Below are 11,686 nucleotides of genomic sequence, written 5' to 3'. Positions count from 1 at the left end.
GTTGTAGGACTGTCTTGGTTGACACGTCTCTGCAACATCGCATGGACATCGGGAACAGTGCCTCTGGATTGGCAGACCGGGGTGGTGGTCCCCTCTTTAAAAGGGGACGGAGGGTGTGTTCCAACTATAGAGGGATCACACTCCTCAGCCTCCCTGGAAAAGTCTATTCGGGGTTCTGGAGAGGAGGGTCCGTCGGATAGTGAACCTCTGATTCAGGAGGAACAGTGTGGTTTTCGTCCTGGTGCGGAACAGTGGACCAGCTCTTCACCCTTAGCAGAGTCCTGGAGGGTGCATGGGAGTTTGCCCAACCAGTCTACATGTGTTTTGTGGACTTGGAAAAGGCATTCACCGTGTCCCTCGGGAATCCTGTGGGGGTGCTCGGGAGTATGGGGTACGGACCCCTGATAAGAGCTGTTCGGTCCCTGTACAACTGGTGTCAGAGCTTGGTCTGCATTGCGGCAGTAAGTCAAGCCCGTTTCCAGTGAGAGTTGGACGCCGCCAGGGCTGCCCTTTGTCACCGATTCTGTTCATAACTTTTATGGACAGAATTTCTAGCGCAACCAGGGTGTTGAAGGGGTCGGTTTGGTGGACTCAGGATTGGGTCACTGCTTTTTGCAGATGATGTTGTCCTGTTTGCTTCATCAGGCCGTGATCTTCAGCTCTCTCTGGATCGGTTCTCAGCTGAGTGTGAAGCGGCTGGGATGAGAATCAGCACCTCCAAATCTGAGACCATGGTCCTCAGCCAGAAAAGGGTGGAGTGCCCTCTCAGTGTTGTGGGAGAGATCCTGCCCCAAGTGAAGGAGTTCGAGTATCTTGGGTTCTTGTTCACGAGTGAGGGAAGAATGGACCGTGATATTGACAGGTGGATCGGTGCGGCATCCACAGTGATGCGGACTCTGCATCGGTCTGTCGAGCTACGTTCCTACCCTCACCTATGGTCATGAGCTATGGGTAGTGACTGAAAGAACGAGATCGCGAATACAAGCGGCTGAAATTAGTTTTCTCCACAGGGTGTCTGGGCTTTCCCTTAAAGGGTGAGAAGCTCAGTCATCCGGGAGGGGCTCAGAGTAGAGCCACTACTTCTCCGCATCGAGAGGAGTCAGACGAGGTGGCAGGGCATCTGATCAGGATGCCTCCTGGACACCTCCCAGGTGAGGTGTTCCGGGCATGTCCAACCGGGAGGAGGCCCCGGGGAAGACCCAGGACACGCTGGAGGGACTGTCTACCGGCTGGCCTGGGAACACTTTGGGATTCTCCCGGAAGAGCTGGAAGAAGTGGCCGGGGAGAGGGAAGTCTGGGCCTCTCTGCTTAAGCTGCTGCCCCCACGACCCGACCCCAGATAAGTGGAAGAGGATGGACAGACATCGCAAGAATGCACAAGATAGCACAAGCACAGCTGAGAACCTTCGATGCATGTACTCCGAGCAGCTCACGTGAACTGACTGTGAACGCAGTATGCAGAGAACAAGACCGACCTCCAAACAGCGCAGAGACTTTTGATCACGTGAACGTGTCTGCAAAAAGTGGCGTCTCCTGCCCTGCTAAAAATATTATAAAAGTCAAGCAGTCGGCTCACGCATAGCTGTGCCGGCCTTCGAGATGCTGACTGCGCTTCTGCCTTAAGTGAAAGTAAGCACTTAATCTTTTCCTCCTTCCCCTGAGCTATAGCCCAGACAACTGCAAATACGGGATCCCTTTTCTAGACCGCAGCAAACTAATATTAAGGCGCTTCGCACTTTCTTTTGCACGTATACGATTATGAGGTCACGGAAGACACGCATGGGGTGGAGGACCGACAGTACCATCGGCCGGTTAATGGCAGGGCCATCTCTCCAGTCTAAACGAGACCTGCCGCGACACTCCCCAAATGGCGCTCATATCGTCAGCGAAGACGTCTCTCAACACTATATAAAGGTGATATTTTTAGACTACCTTGATGTCTATTGTTTAATTTTGATTTCATTAGATGGACAAGATACAATGAAACTGTTGGCATTTGCAAGTGAAACAGCAGATTCAGAGAGCAGAATTGAGTCATTAAGATCAAAGACCTCACAAAGCCTACCGGAGAACACTTCACATACCTTGATTAACCTTGATCATAGACTCAAAGCTCTGTGTGGCTATATTCTTTCACTGGGACTAAAGAGACTTCTCTCTTCAATTACACGTCTGATGAAATCGTTATGGCCAAAATACTAGGTCTGCTACCTAACTTCCTTTTCATGGTGGAAATAACCTCTAACATGTTTTTTCTTTGCAGATGCATGCTGACATTTGTGTTATGAAAAAAACAAATTTTGATATAAAAAGAAAGAGGAGCAAGGGAAGCAGGTTCAGTACTTCAAGTTCTTTTTTTTAAAGTTTTCAAAACTGCATACACTGCAGTCTAGAATTAAAACTTAAGGCAGCTCTGTATCTGCTCTGGAGGTAGATAGTAAACAGCAGTATCCATGAAAGGCTGAAATAATTTCTGAAGTGAACCTGACAATGTAAAAATTGCCCAACCCCACGATGTATACTCTTATTAAACAATGAAAAAAATAAAAAGGTAGAACAGTTTTCTTCCAGCTAAGCAAGACCAGGTGGCTTATTATCAATGTGACAGAGAGCATTATGCCAGACTAAATATTTAGTCAGGAAATGTTTAATCTGGCACAATTTCAGACAATACTAAGTGGGTACATATCTATTAAGGCAAGGTTATTTGACAGAAGAATAAAAATATGACTGTAATATGGTAGAAGCCTGGAGCAAAGTCATAAAATATGGCCAAAGGAGTCAAGTGTCTGGTTGCATATCATCTAATGCACACATTTTAATGCTCAATTTTAAATTATATTACCTTAGTCTAGTATAAATGTTGAGAAGTGAATTCTTTGGCGAGTGGGGATATACTTGCCTTTTTGCATAAAGTTTTGGAATGATCCTGTACCTGTTTTAGAAAAAATGTTTAAGGAAAAGTTGTTACACAACTCCTTTTTTGGGTTTATTCTATATTATACAAGGATCGGGGAAAAGTACAGACAGGGTTTTGAGTTGAAAACTGGGACATATTTAAAAACACAAAAACAGTTTGCACATAACAGAAAAGTGGAGTATTTGTGAGAAAGCTTTTCAATGATACAAATACTTTACTGACTGTTTACATCTCCAAAGATGACACTAAAATGTATATGTCAAGCATTAAATGTGGGTTATATCAAATGAATAGGCATATTCACCGCTTGGTTTTCAAGGATAAAACCAGTAAAAAGTAAATTTGTGACCGTACTAATGCAATTCTTACTAGGTTCTGAAACACTACATTTTTGCTGGATCTGTACTTGGAAAGAGGAACATACATATTTTTTTCTGTTACCATATTGGGAAAAGCTGCAGATTATCCTAACATTTGGTTCTAGTCTATTAAAGATTATTTATAACATACTGGGTAATTATTATTCAATAGTACCAATCATGCTCTCTCAAGGGACAGGTCACCTTAAGAAATTTATTTTTTAAGAAATGCAAGGATGTTTTGCACCAACTTTTAAATGTTGTGTTAAACTGCTTTGAGGAAGATGTCAAGGTTCAAGTTGTGTCTTCATCCTGTAATCATCTGAAGCAGTTATACTGAAACAAATCAATCCTGCATTGTTTAATAATTTTTATAACATGATTTATGTTAACTGCTGCAGTATTTTTTTTATGACAGTTGCTTAGTTGTGGCAGCATAACTCAGTAATTTACCCATGTATTGGCTACAAGATAATGGCTTCATTTTTGTTACTACTAGTCCTCTAGCAGTTACACAGCTTTGCAAATAAAGGTACAAAATATTACTTCCATGAATAAACAAACTGAAATGTGATCATGATGATAAATACTAAGAGATTAGAACAGCACTCGCAGACATTTCTCCATTTCTGGTCTTAAGGGTCTCCTGCTCTCCATCTTCAAGTCCAAATCTAAAGCTTTTTCTATTGCATTTATTATACACAAAAGCAAACATGACAAACACTATATTAAATTTTATTGTCCAACAGTGCATAAATTCAGTTATTAGTTTCTTTTATACTGCAGAAGAACTGCAATCAATATGCAAAAATTCAAACTTTTACCTGCTCATAAGACAATTGGTTCTTTTTTCTCTTGTTTCTGCTGACAATACATACAATGTCATCACAGTTGTGGTTTCATTAGTGACCAGAACACAAAATTACATCTGTTACAATCTAGGAGTTTACTGTAATTAAGTAAGAAAATATAGACCCATAGGATTAGCTACACCAGCTCTGCCAGAAAAAAAAGTCTGAGAGTGTAATTAGTTCAAGATAAGAATAGAACAGCATTTTTTCAAGTGATACATGAACACTTAAAGAAGAGTGAGCAAGTTGATCCTAGATAATCAACATTCCATAAAAAGGAAATGGAGCTTAAAAAAAAAAAAAAAAACACAAAACAAACAAAAAAAAACACCACACACTGAGTTCCCTCTGTCATTTTATTTTTGAACTTTTATGGCTGCACTGCACCTGACAATATCTTCAAGTATCATTGCACTACTAAAATGAATCGTATTATCCCAACACACATCGTCTTTGAGAAACTATATTGTACAGAACAGTTTATATTTACCTTGAAAATCAATTGATGGTTCACAATAAAAATGCTGGCATACTTAAGTCAGAGAGATGCAGTATATGTTTAGTTACTTAAACCAGGAAAACACTTGTGTATTAAGTATCATCATACATTATTAAAAAAAAAAAAAAATCCTACAACTGTAGAGCATAGTGTCCCATTTATTAACCATTACCATTTATGATTTTTCAAGCACCAAATACATTTTTCAATTGATATATAAACTTGTATACCCCTGACACTGTTATAAGGCTGAATACTTTATTATGTAACTGAAAAAGAAAGTGCTTGTTAGAAAGTTTAAATGTGCTACACATCTTTGTTTTGTTTTCTGCAACTGAACACTGTTCATTTTTTAAAATGTTACATGCATCACTTTGGCATTTTCTTTAACTGAACAATTTGCAAGAAGATCTTTCCTTTACATAAAAATCTAATTTTTATTAAAAAAACTGACATGAGAGAATCTATCTTGACTATAAAAAAGATCAACAAAAATTACAGGATATGTATTCTACATACTGCAGTTAAAATATGTTTAAAGATGCTAGGGGGGGTTTGGGAGGCTTTACCTGGTGTCCACTATCTCATAGCTCAGGTGCTCGAAGGGAGTTGGGGTGCTTCTCCGTTAGAGAAAGTGATTGTATTTAAAGAGATTGTATACAGAAGAGGATGAAGGACAAAGGAGGAAAACAGTTTGGTCCCAAGTTATTATATAAAGAAAATCAGCTACTTGAGTATTTTACTACAACTCTCTATTTTAAATAACAATGACTAATAAAACATAGAAAAAGGTAATGAAAAGTAAAAAATTTAATTATATTAACACCTTGTCAAAAACAATATTATGAATTACTTTATCCTCTAACTTACATTACATAAATGTTGCTTTTTTACATTTCTGTTTGCATATTGCCATTTTTACTGAAGTACCATGCACCCTCGTGTAAGACAGGCACCCTAATTTTTACAAAGAAAATCGTGAAAATCATTTTGCCCTGTGTACAATGCGTGTTGTGAGATTGTATAGGATGCGTTTAGAGAGAGAGAATGCGAGTGCGCGCGAGAGAGAGTATGGCAATCTGTTTAATTTAATCTGTTTAATTTAATATGTGCTTTCAAAACTTTGATATCATTAGTTTTAAATTTGATATCAGCACTTTGAAATTTGATATCGGACTTACAAAATTTGATATCAAGTTTCCAAATTTTCATATCGCTTTTTTACAATGAGATATTGTGTGATTTAAAAGTTAAGAAAATATTCTTTTACAGGTGCAAAGAAGGTACACATCTATTCAAAGAGCAGTCTATCAGGGAAGCACTAATGAAAGAAATGTCAAAGTGATCGACTCATTGATAAGACATGTACGAAGAATTCAAGATTTTATTAGAAACTCTGTAGGAGACTTAATTGAAAGCCTTCACCGACTGAGAGACTATATTCGTCTGCCACCACAGAATAATGGTGATCATCGCAATTTCTTGGCCAAACGAATTTCTTCGGGTATTGTTATTTTACTTTAAAATATTCTGTCACCGCCAAAAAAAACACGTTTAAGTGGACCTGCAGGTATTAAGTCTCATAATGTGGTTTATGTCATAACGTCATGTCTATTAAGTTTGCAACATGTTTACTGGCACTTATGCATATCGCTTTATGCTGATATATTACGGTTTTATTTCTACAAACCACAACGTGAAGAACACTTTGCGCGGAGGAATAAAAAACATCATTTTGTGGGGCAGAACCTAAAACATCATTTTGTGGGGCAGAACCTGATAACATCCTTTTCAAATTTAATATCGAGCTTTTGAAATTTGATATCAAGTTGCTAAAATTTGATATCACGCTTTGAAATTTGATATCAAGCTTCTGAAATTTGATACTGAGCTTTTGAAATGTGTTATCGAGCTTCTGAAATTTGATATCAAATTTCATAAAAAGATAAATGGATTAAATTTTAAAGTGACCTGCCATACTATGGAAGCATTCAAGCTCTCTTTTTTGAAATTAAGTTTCAAAAGTGTGATATCAAATTTAAAAGCAAAAATATCAGCATTGTAACTGCTGATATCATGTAAAACGGATTAAATATTAAAACGGCGTGCCATAATAGAGTGCGAGTGCAAGCACGAGGGAGAGCGTGCGAGTGCGTGAGCAAGGGAGCGAGAGAGAGAGAGCGCGAGTGTGCGAGCAAGGGAGCGAGAGAGCCCAAGTAGAAGAAGTAAACATTACAGAATTAAATTTCCTTGTGTATGACTCGCACCTGATTTTCTAATGCTAATTTTCGGTAAAAAATGTGCGCGTGGTACAAGCATAAATACTGTATTTGGGATATTTTGCTCTTTTTCACTTATTGTATGACTAGCAAAATACCCACACTTCGCAGCGGCGAAGTACTGCCTTAAAATTTTTATTAAGAAGAAAATTAAACCTTTTTAAACTGAGGGAAAAAATATACCAAAAATTATTTGTTAAGGATCTCTTTGTATACCACATTGTGAGTTCGTGAGTGAATATGACCAAGCTGTGCGCTGAGCTTACACTTGAGCATGCAACGTACAGTTGGACATGTGAACAGTAATCTTGTTTCAAATCTCACAGCTTGGATTGCTGCTGTCATAATCGGTTTGCGTTTCCTGGTTTGTTTCAATTACAACAGTATTTGTAGGACATGTGTTGACGAGACATTCGGCATCTGTCAAGCGTTGTAAGTATACAACCAGTTTCATCGATAACTTCACATCCAGCTTTTGAGAGTTTAAACATTCATAAACATCAAAGTGTCCACTACTGAAATCGTCACCTGTCAATCTAAGATGTTTAAGAAGCATTGGCGGTTATCGAAAGGTGTAAAATAAATATTTGGCCATTTCGGTACACTTGAAAGCGACAACCGAACAATTCAGCGGCAGCCATCAACTCACATGCAGATGCATAGGTGAAGGGCTTAAGTATTTCTCTATCTCTTATAGTGCTCCTGTGTAGTATAATTATCTCCAGTACCGTCATCAGTCTACACCTTGAACCTGTCCCAGTCATTCAATACATAAGACACAATGTTCCTCCGGATATCAAGAGTGAGCCTGATATGGCCATGCAATATGTAACAAAGAGAATGGAAAAGGCAGGTGCCATCTCTGGGAATGGAAACCACTCGGTAAGTGAGAGTTCTTTGATCGATGGTGATCACCTCGATAGACATGTTAATGGGGGTACGGTTGGAATGATAAAGGAAATGGGTACCTGAACAATGTAAATTAAGTCTACAAATACCTAAACAATAACTATAATCGTAATAAATGAACAATAAAACAGCAGAGAAGCCGTGGATTAAATAAAAAGGCTGTAGTTTTTAGCAGGGAGACGTGAATCCCGTGACGAAGCAAGGAAGGAAATGTAGAGACTGTAGCGACTGACGGCCTTATATAGGCAGGCCGCCAACAACGTGGGAGGCGTTGGGATGGGAGACCCAACGCCGCCACACACAGTGACCGAGCTGCAAGCTATGGACGTATATGTGTACGTAAGTAGGATTCAGTTAGCGTTGGGAACCCACGTACCAAATTTCGTGAAAATAGGCCCATAAGTAACAAAGACCGTTGAAAAGTTGAATATGGCGGCCGACAGTGGCATCATACCACCAAAATACCATGCCATACCATTTTTATTTGTTGAGCGCTTAAAAACACAGCATTATAACTGACCGAAGCGCTGTACAGTTAAAAAGATGCAAGACTAAAAACAAAATATTAAACACAAACATTAAGAGAAAAATTAAAACAGAGATACTAAAAACAGGCCAGAGGACCCAATAAAATAGGGAAATAGGAAGAAACAAGTGGAAATGAGACAGGTTAAGAAGTAAAAGCCAATGTGAAAAAGTGTGTTTTTAGGCATGATTTAAATGAGGCGACTGAGGTGGCTTTTCTAACCACTAAAGGTAGGGAGTTCCAGAGCCTGGGTGCACAGACGGAAAAAGCCCTTTCACCACGAGCTTTAAAACGTGCCTTGGGAACAGTTAGGAGCAACTGATCTGCGGATCTAAGAACATGAAGAGGATTGCGAGGATGAAGCAAGACACTCAAATATGCGGGGGCTAGACCGTTTAGTGCCTTATAGGTTAAGAGGAGTATCTTAAAATCAATTCTGAATCTAACCGGCAGCCAGTGTAGGGTTTTTAAAATTGGTGTAATGTGTTGGCTTCTGCTGCTTCCAGTTAGAAGCCTTGCAGCTGCATTTTGAGCCAGTTGGAGTCTAGAAAGAGTGGCCTTACTGATACCATATAGGCAGGAATTTGAGTAGTCGAGCCGGGATGTAATGAATGCATGAATTACTGATTCCAGGAGGTGGTTAGACAGAAGAGGCTTGAGTTTGGCGATTCACCTACGATGGAAAAAGCAGGATTTTACGGTGCTATTGACTTAAGCATCCATTTTCAGGACTGCATCCATTTTGATTCCAAGATTGGAGACAGAAGAAGTTACTGGAATGGGAAGAGAGTCGAGGCCAAGGGGTGGAGTCTGTTTGCAGTCAGGACTAAAAACAATGACCTCGGTTTTTGAATCGTTCAGGTGAAGAAAGTTTACAGCCAACCAGTCCTTAATGTCAGTTAGACAGTCGAGGAGAGGTTTGGTGGAGTCAGTTGGCTTGAGGGAAAAATAAATTTGGCAGTCGTCAGCATATAGGTGATATGAAATTGCATGTTTTCTAAAAATTGCACCTAAAGGCAGGATATAAATTGAAAAAAGTAGTGGCCCTAAAATGGAACCCTGAGGGACCCCACATGGGAGTGGGACTGATTCAGATGAAAAATCGTCTAGCATGACTCTAAGAGTTCTGTTGCAGAAATAGGACCTGAACCATTCGAGGGCTACACCAGTCCAGGAATCAAGTCGGGAGATCATGATGTCGTGGTCGATTGTGTCGAAGGCAGAAGATAAGTCGAGAAGAACCATATTCACGTGGAGTCCTGAGTCCAATGCCAAAAGGTAAAATAATAAAATAAAAAATAAGTACCAAATTTCAGCCTTCTACCTACACGGGAAGTTGGAGAATTAGTGACGTTGGAAAGTTCAATATGACAGCTGACAGTGGCGTCATACCACCGAAATAAGTACGTACATTGGTTTTGGTTAGCGCAGGGAAGCCGCCTACCAAATTTCGTGAAGATGGGGCCATGAATAAAGTTCAACATGCCGGACGTTGTTGACCGTTATGCGTGGAATATCGAAATGAAACCTGCTAAACTTTTGTAAGTAAGTAAGCTGTAAGAAATGAGCCTGCCAAATTTCAGCCTTCTACCTACACGAGAAGTTGGAGAATTAGTGACGTTGGAAAGTTCAATATGGCGGCCGACAGTGGCGTCATACCACCAAAATAAGAACTGCGTACATTGGTTTTGGTTAGCGCAGGGAAGCCACCTACCAAATTCCGTGAAGATGGGGTCAGCCTTCTACCTACACAGGAAGTTGGAGAATTAGTGACGTTGGAAAGTTCAATATGGCGGCCGACAGTGGCGTCATACCACCGAAATAAGTACGTACATTGGTTTTGGTTAGCGCAGGGAAGCCGCCTAGCAAATTTCATTAAGATGGGGCCATAAATAAGTTCAACCGTTATCGACTGTTATGATCATTACGTGTAGAATTTCGAAATGAAACCTGCTAACTTTTGTAAGTAAGCTGTAAGGAATAAGTCTGCCAAAATTCAGCCTTCTACCTACACGGGAAGTTGGAGAATTAGTGATGAGTGAGTGAGGGCTTTGCCTTTTATTAGTATAGATTCTCTTTGTTCTTGATTTTTATTATATTCAGCTCTTCTTTGTTCATTTTCTTTTTTAGATGTTTATTATCAGCTCTTGTCACAATTTCTTTTGCGATATAAAACACTGAGTGTCACGGGGTGGTGTGGAGAGAGGATGTGTGCAGCAGGAATAATGATTGGGCGAGCGGTATGGAGGGCAGTGGTCAAGGCTGAATAGACAGGACAGAAAACTTTATGAAAGAAGAGGTATAACACTTTAGAAGTATTTAGTTTCAAACATTTAAATCCATTAGTCCATAATTTCATTTGAAATGTTTACAACATTGATACCAATATTTAAAGCACATGGTAGACATTTAAAAAAAAAAAAAAGTCAAATGAGACTTATTCTGACCTTCTAACCACTGGAAACATACAGTATTGTATACACATATATGCATACACTGTCAACATCTTTATTAAACATAAAAGGTTAAAAACTAAGTGCTAAAATAAGATATATTGATAGATGTTTATGTTTAGGACAGAAATTGATTCCCTTTAGAAAATGTTTTAATAAAACAGAGTTCAGATAAATTAATTTCTCCACATATTATATGCCAAGATGTCTTTTTAAAAGTCTGGTTGATTTCATCAATGCTTGAAAACCACAAAAAAACTCAATGTAGTTTATCTGGTGTAAGAGCACCCTCAGGAGGACAATCATGTTTCAAGAATTAAAACTGTTTAAAAAATGTAAAGGGGATAAATGAAAAAGAAAAACAAACAAAGAATGGTATAAAATTTTGCTTTTAATTGTAATTGCTTAAAAAAAAAAAAAAATGGAATGAGGATATTTTATGTAACCACCCCCAAAATCTCTTAATTAAAATCCATAGATGCAGTATAGCAAGGAAACAATTACATCGAACAAGACCCACTTCAGACCCATTTCATTTAAATAAAATCATAATACTTTTGCCCAAAATCTACCATTAATTTCTTTAAAAAAAACTTAACAAATTGAAAAAAAAAAAACCTGAAAAGTGAACTACTGATAAGTTTCATAAGTTCATATAAAGCATTAATCTCTTAGGAATTCATGTGAAATAGGCAGGTATTAACTACAGACAAATATAAAATTGAAAGCCCTGAACCAATGTTGATTTCATTTTAAAAAAACAAAACAAAAAACTGATACTGTTAAAAGACTTATTATCTGTACCCCTGAAATTGTGGTTACATTCCCTGATTAAAAACAAACACCTTAAGGGTAATGCTGACCTTCAGGATTCATAACATTTAACAAGT

Source organism: Polypterus senegalus, chromosome 1 (genome assembly GCF_016835505.1).
Source record: "Polypterus senegalus isolate Bchr_013 chromosome 1, ASM1683550v1, whole genome shotgun sequence".
NCBI classification, from domain to species: Eukaryota; Metazoa; Chordata; class Cladistia; order Polypteriformes; family Polypteridae; genus Polypterus; species Polypterus senegalus.
Note: the sequence above shows the minus strand (reverse complement) of the source record.